General features: G+C 37.6%; 1 protein-coding gene across 2 annotated transcripts in view; it reads left to right on the forward strand.

Moving 5' to 3' along the window:
* Window positions 1-308: 308 nt before the first annotated feature.
* The window catches only part of LOC107083813 (leucine-rich repeat and immunoglobulin-like domain-containing nogo receptor-interacting protein 2), a 237929-nt gene continuing 230324 nt past the window's right edge, over window positions 309-7913 (forward strand). For both annotated transcript variants that reach the window (XM_015373299.1, XM_015373298.1), the window contains exon 1: window positions 309-1003. The gene's annotated coding sequence lies outside the window, so the exon portion shown is untranslated. The remainder of the gene's footprint in view (window positions 1004-7913) is intronic.

Below are 7913 nucleotides of genomic sequence, written 5' to 3' on the forward strand. Positions count from 1 at the left end.
TCATGCTGTTGCCCCATCTCTTCGTATCTGTTTGATTTTACATATTCATCAAGCCTTATTTGTTTCTCTAAGGAGGATGGGCGGTGAACCTTTCTGTCTGACATGGCTGGAAATGGCACAGCAGTAATTTTCAAGAGCCAGAGCAAGAGAAGTGCATATCTGTCTGTGTGTGTTTGTATGTGTAGAGAGAGAGAAAGAGGGAGAGGAGGAGTGAGAAAAGGAAGAGGTTGGGAGGTGCAGTGAGAAGCAGGGAGGGAGCATGTTCTAGGGAGGGAGGGTGGAGGAAGGAGAGGGAGAGAGAAAGAGACCCACAGTGGGAGAACAAGCAGCCCATCTCATTCCGCCGCTTTCTCAGCATCCATTGCAGAGGAGCGACCCGCATAAAATGTAAATTGGAGAGAAACAGGCGGTAAAATCCATTGATGAGGGAGGATACTATAGAAAAGAAGACATAATCCAGGCTCACTGGTATCCACTGTGACATCTTACAGCTTTGGCGGAGGTGCGTGAAAGTTTCCATCCTTGAAAGAGGGGGGGGCACCCTCCCCTGATGTGGGGATGAACAGCAGATGCTGAAATTCACTCTGAAGAAAAGAGAAGAGCTATTGAGGAGAGGACCAACTGGATTCACTTGCAGTGGAGCTGGTAGTAAGCACCATATGAGAATTTACAGTTTCTCCTTTGGTTTTCTCATCTTGGTTAGTTTTTACACCAGTCTTTAAGAAGACATTATCTCACTGTGTCAGGGTGGAATACTACGGTGAAGGCAAACCAGACATCGTCTTATACCAGGAAAGTATGAAGCCAATGGATTATATACAAATTCTGTGAAGGACATCCTGCTTACAAAAAGAAAGCTCTGATCTGAAGCAGCTTTAGATTGGGTTCTGATTCATAGAGACTTGAAGGATTTGGACCTTTTTTCCTTTGATGTGGAGCAGCACTGATCTTAGTTTTTGACGGCTGATCTTGTGGACTATAGGAGTTAGGATAATATTTGAAGGTAAGTAAATATCATATCATCCTTTAACTGAAATTAGAGAGGCAATTTTCTCAAAATGGTCAAAACAGTCTAATAAAAAGAAGGAAAAAAATATTCTTGGTTCTGATCAGTTTTGCTGAAGCCTTAAACTTAGAATATGCATCTTGTCAATATAGCATCCTTACATGGCTCACGGAGAACATTCCAGCTTCTGGAAAGCTACTCTGCAGATAAGAATGTGTGCGTCTATCTACTTACTTGTGCATGTGTTTGCTGAAAAAGAAGACGCCTGTCTGTGAAACAATTCATTTCTTACCTCCAGTGCAATATCGTGTCACCAAGGGAGGTTGCAACTGGAAGGGGGCATAATTGCCGCAGTTTTGTTCTCCTGGTTTGACAATGTCTTGGTTTGCCTGAGGAGAATTAGTTTGGAGCAGCAACTATTTTTTATTGTGGGTGTATGTGAATGTTAAAGGATGCCTATCCTTTTTAATCTCTGTGAACAGAGAGCTGATTATGTCCAGTGTAGCTGTATCAGTAACACCCTGCATTATACAGTCATCCGAAGTTAAAGGCAATTCACTTCTGGTTCAGCATTCAATTTATTTTTTAAAACCTCTGCAGCTTTTGTTTTTGTTGTTTTCTCAAATCCTTAGTATTTTTGAAACGTCTCCCATTTTTTCTAAATGAACTGGAGTCCACTTTAGGACACTGTGTACATACTTAAATCTAACCATCCTTCTCTGTCCTCTTAATCAATAAGAGACAAGTGTAAAACTACCTCTTTTTGTAACGCAGTGTTTGAAATATTTATTTCATGAGCTTCCTGTCTTTCCCATGAAATATTTAAAATCATTTAATAATGAATGGGCTTGCTGTCACAGCTTGGGTTTTGGCATGGGCCCATGATTATAATGCCACCTCCTCATGTAACATGCAAAACAGTGACCATTAAATGCCTTTGCCTCTGGATATAAAAAATTCAAAAGAAGTCTTTCTCCTCTTTCAAATCATCCACTGGGGGGAAGTGGAGCCTGATGGGAAGTTGATGACAGCTCCTGTGTACCTGTCATTGACTCGTCTGTCCCAGCTACCAGATTGCCAATTGTTCCAGTGGATATATAGCTTGATTGCAGGAAGCTATGGCACACAAACGATCTATTGAAATTGAAATTTAGCATTCAGTTGACATAGTCTCTTTGCTTTCCCTTGAAAGGGATGCAAACCCGTTATCTGTTCTGCCTGTTCATTTCATCCACTGACTTCACCCACACCATGCAGCTGTTAAAATATGCACCAGGAGTGTAGCTACGTGTATTAGAACCAAAAGTCTTTCTGTATCTAGTATCTGTGTGGGTGTGTATTTGTCCAGACCTCTGAGCTTCATCCCTTTTGATGTTTTATTGAGAGTTAACCATGCTACAGCTGACGCATTCCCTCTGATATAAAGCATCATGGTTAAAGGAAAGCACTAATATGGACTTTGCTTTTCTTGTATGTGCTTTAACTCTGAATTAGCAATGCACTATCTGCCTATTCGAGCCATTTGGATTTGGCAAATGATGCAGATTTAGGCTCATAAAGGTGTTAGTGAGCAACTCCTTCTACACACCTGTGTTGTTGTGTGGAATTTGTATACATAAGTGATGTAAGTAAGCATGCATAGGTGAGAGTGATTGCATACAAATGCATAATCTGCTCCGTCTGTGTTGCAGCACACAGCCTGTTTTCTGTCCACATTTTTGACGTTAATAAAAGAAGCAAATACAAGGCCCTCCATTTTCAGAGAAGCTGCGCCTTCCCTGAATCACAGGATAGGCAGAAAAGGGAGAAAGAGCTTTTTTTTTTTTTTTTTACCAGTTTTGTGTTGATCAAAACATGCTGATAGAATTTTCCATTAAAGTGAAATCCACAAAAACAACAATTGGAACCAATATGTCAAGGGTTTTATTCAGTACTTGGCAGAAACTGCGATGGGCAGCCACAAAACACCATCATTAAAATTTTGAAAAATACAACAAGCAGTTATCTCCTTTATGATTGACTATGTGATATTTCATAAATCAGACTTATTAGGGTTATTGTTTCTACATCATGTACAGTGAGATAGATTTTGAGGTAATGGATCATTACTTTGAATAAGGAGGTTGGCAGAATTATTTTCAACTTGTTTTCATTTTAGCTGTTTTCATGAAAGTTATGAATTATTTTTTTTTAGAGAATATGAGTTAATTTGCCTTTTCATAAATGTTTTTCCTGAAGCCACATTGATTTTTACTTAATTTTTAAATAAGTAAATGTGGGTAATGGTAGTTAAATGAAAAATATTTTTTAACACAAACCTTTGATAAGTAATAATGTTTTTCTTCTGAAAACGTCTGTTTATGTCGTGATGTGTTCCCCTACATGAATTGTTGCAAACTCTTCAATATACAGTAGGATAAGTTAACACTGGACTTCATCCTGTCTTTGCAGTGAAACAAGGTGGTGACATCATCCTAATGCCAGGGTACTTTCCTGCAATTTGGAGCTTACCTTCAAGAAGTTAAAATTCTATGCCATGATGGACAATCTTAAAAAATTCTATAAGACTTGGCAACCATTTTTGGACCATCTTGCTCAATTTGATGGAGACCTTGAACAATTTTGAGACTCATAATGAGCCATTCACCTCTTTTTTGATAAAGTCTGTTTTGATTTAAAGTATCAGTGATGCAACAGTACATATCATCATCTTGAATAATACGCCCTGTATCTCCCTGTTATTTTGTTTTATGTCTGTTTATTTATTTGTTTTCTCTTTTCTTTTCTTTTTTCTTCTTTATTTTTTTATTTATTACATAGACATGTGTTATTCCTAATTTATGTTACATTGTACCAAACTACTTGGAAAACTTAATAAATATACTGCTTAAAAAAAACAAAAAAAAGAAGTTAAAATTCAAACCTAAATCCAACAGAGAACCTGTTGGAAGAATATTGTTATCTTGAAGACAACATGGAAAAAAAAATGTATACAGATGCCCATGGAGGGTTTAGCCATAGTGCCAAAGGATGTACAGCTCTGACTGCAGTGGAATCTGGGTTTACAAGGAGTTGAGTTTGGGGGCATTAGCGTCACCAACAACTTTCAGTATTTTTTTATGTAGAAATATTTAAATATCATACGTATATGTCCCTTTATTAAAACAATTAGCCTACACCAATAATCTTGCAGTTTTAATGTATAAAAATGTTGAATTCTAACCTCACATTTTTCTAATGACTTCAGAAGTAAAAACGAAAAGAATCAAAACAGAATAAGAGCGGTAATATGCAAAAAACCTTGGATACTACCATCCCTAAAAAACAAATTTAAAAAGTGCAAAGGGGTGAAAAGAAGTATAATCTGTCTTATTTCTGAATTCATGTTATTTGTGTGTCCCTGGTAGATTTCAGGGACATATATAGCATATTTGGTGTTTAATACCTCCATTTACAGCAACAGTCAAGCTTCAGCTTGTTTGAAGGTTAATCTGGATTGCAGTCATACTTTGTTCAATGATTTAAACACATTTCAGGTTATGTTTTCAGAGCTTCTACAATGCTTCTTGAATTCTCGAGTTGTCCTCAAGGGCAGATGTAAAGAGATTGCTGTCAAAATAAGACCTGCATCCAGAAGTAGCATATTTTTAGCCCATCCATTAAAGACCTGGGAAAAAAATCAATGATTCAGACTGGAACACAGGGTTTCGGATTTATCTTTAGTTTTCCTCTCTCTGACCTTTGAATAAATTTGCAATATGTTTGGATGTTTGTCAGTTACAAACTTCTGTTTTTCAGTCTAGTATTAAAATACTCAGCTAATGTATTGCTGTTCTTTAATATTTCATTTTTGACTGATGTGTTTTTCTTTACAAAGACAAGTGCAGTATAATTGCTGCCATAATGAGCCACATGTTTGGGCAGCGTCAATACCACCACCTGGCTGAACCAGACTAAAGTACTTGTTTCAAATGCAGGGCTGGTCAACTGGAGACATGGCTGTGAGCGAACGCAGCTGATCTGCTGTCATTCCCGATGAATTCCCGATGAGGCGAAACACAATATGCTCCAACAGCTGGGTCATTTATGGAATCTGCTTACTCATCATTGCTGAGTGCCCCATAAGGAGGATAGAATTCAGGTTCGATTGTGTATGCCAAACGGAAAGAGGAATTCTCACACACAATCTTACTAGGGCTGACATGAATAAAAGCTCTGGCCAAGTCTAGTTAGGCTAGAATAGAAATAGCTTTTATAGTCCCACACTGGGAAAGATTCAACTGTTGTAGAAGCAAGTGAAACAGAAATGGAAGCATACATATACAGAGAAGGGTAAAACATATAAAAAATGACAATAGGAGCCTCTGCAGAAAGGGCAAATTTACAACATAAGTTGTTAAAAATGTCATAATCAAAGATGGCACATTTACCACTGCTGGAGTAACATTCTTCAGCTTTGCTGTTTAGTTGTAAGACTTAGCCAGCCCTTGTTAGGCTTCATATGAAGCACGAAAGAGCCAGACAAAAAGCTGGGAGGTAGAGCCACATTTCTGCACAGAAAAAGGACCCTCAGATGTTATTTTCCTTCTGAAGAAGTGACGTGCTAAGTGACTGCTGGTGGCACCGTAGTGCTTTTGCGGTACAGTAACAGGGGAGAGACGGTCTTGAACGAGACAACTGATCTGCCAACAGCATTCACTGACGGTGACCTTGCTGTCTGTGTCACTTTGAAGTATGACCTTCCTGGGCAAGCAGCCGAGGGCAGTGTGTGTACAACAAGGAGCATTAGCCGAGGTCAGGAGCGAGCTCGCTGGCTAAGAATACGGGGCAGAGGTTGCTGCACCATGGCAACTGAGACAGAACAAGGAAAGCGAAAAAATATTTTACGGCAGTATGAAAAATTTTTCAAGCACAATCTGCAGCTAAAATGTAATGATTTTGTATTCTAATACTCATCTCTACCTTTTCTTCTCTTCATATAGTGCACTGCAGGAAAGTTAACTGTTTTCTGGGTATAGCACCACCTGCATATTCACTGTATATGATCAGGGTCTCTGCAAATTTGTTTTCAAAGTCCTTATTTTTCCACTCTACGTTTTTTTTTTATTTCCTCCATTTATAAATCTACGAATTTGCACTAAATATAACACTAAAAGCTGCTTTAATAGTGGTCAGGTTTTATACATCTTAACTTCAATATTGCAACACAATGCTGATAGTGGTTTGTTGACAGGACTCTTACCTATTAATACATTTTATAACAAATGGAGCTTCCTGTTCTGCAAAAACAGGCTTTAGACTGTTGCAGCCTGACTGCTGTATCCCAGGAGTGTTCTGTTTTAGCTCCATCCATCATTGCAATAATTTTGAACACCATTCCTGTTCCTTTGAAAAAAAAAATTCCCTTAGGATAATGTTCCCTCCATCATGTTTGCTGTGGGGATGGTGTGTTAAGGACCATGTATATACTGTATGGAGCCTTGCATCAAGCCCAAAAAGTGCAGATTACTGTTTGTTGGAGTGATAAATAACATACCGGTCTGGAAAAGAGCTGGTAGAGGCTGGTTCCAGAGACCACACCAGAGTGGGACTAACATAATAATCAGATAACTACAGATGAGACAAAAACACCTTTGCAAAAGAAAAAAGTCCTGCAGCAACCAGTTGTTAAAATTTTAAAGACATATCCAGCTCATTTGGGAATCAACCAAATGTTAAAAGATTGCTACATTGCCGCAATCTTGAGTGTTATGGTTACAGAAATTGACTGTGGTATTGTGGGTAATTCTGGCCCAAATGTGAACTCCTATCCCCATTGCTGTAATAAGATCAACAAGCCCAAGCCTAACCAGAACGACTTACATCCCTGGCTGGCCAGGCTCACAAACTCCAGTCCATGATAGCAAGTGTACTGCTATGTTTACTTATGTTCCAGGACCAAAAACCTGAATAAAATGGTTGATTTGACTCCTCAGCTTGAAGTCAAGTTAAAGAGTAAAGATAATGAGATAATTTTCAGATTCTTGTTTGCTGAAGCAAAGACACAAATAAAAGATGCAGGATGCTGCCCTCAAGAAGTAGAATTGTTGCCCAAAGGTGTGTGATTAATTGGTCTTAGGTGGATAGTAATGAGTTACATTTACTCACATGTTGCATGTACTTCAGTAACATTTGAAAAATAAAAAAAATAGGGGTAGTAATACTTTGCTGTACTTTTACTATTACTTCGGTTATACTCCTGTGAGAGTATTGTTACTCTAACATGCGTACATTTTTTGGTTACTCTCCTCACATTCAGAATTTAAGAGAAGTGCAAGGAGAACCCCCACATTAAGAGGATATTTATGATTTAAATTTAGTTAGTTGAGCTATTGAGTATTTAGGTGAAAATAGTAACAGTAAAAACATTCTTTACTCTATCCTGAAAAATATGTATTTACTACCCTGAAGACTGGTTTTATAGGTTTATGTTTATTTATTTAGTCTGTAAAGTGCTTTGTCTGCAAAAATGTGTTATTTTGTAATCACGTTTTTTTTTTTTTTTATATATTTTTATTATATTTAATGCTTTAAAATACTTGAATTTGCAAATAACTATCTGTCTGATTACATCATTTTAAACACTCATTCAAATTTTATAAGCCCATAATTTCTTTGGGCTTGAGTATACATTTCACAAAGTTCTTTTTTACTCTTACTCGAGTAATTTCTTGGATGAACACTTTTGCTTGAGTAAAATAACAATTCAAGAGGTAATCAGCTGATAATTCCCATGAATAATCTAAACATTGTATTAAAATTAATGTTAAACCATTATTAGGAGAATCCATCCATCCATCCATCCATCCATCCATCCATCCATCCATCCATCCATCCATCCATCCATCCATCCATCCATCCATCCATC

Source organism: Cyprinodon variegatus, unplaced genomic scaffold, assembly GCF_000732505.1.
Source record: "Cyprinodon variegatus isolate N-32 unplaced genomic scaffold, C_variegatus-1.0 Scaffold84, whole genome shotgun sequence".
NCBI classification, from domain to species: domain Eukaryota; kingdom Metazoa; phylum Chordata; class Actinopteri; order Cyprinodontiformes; family Cyprinodontidae; genus Cyprinodon; species Cyprinodon variegatus.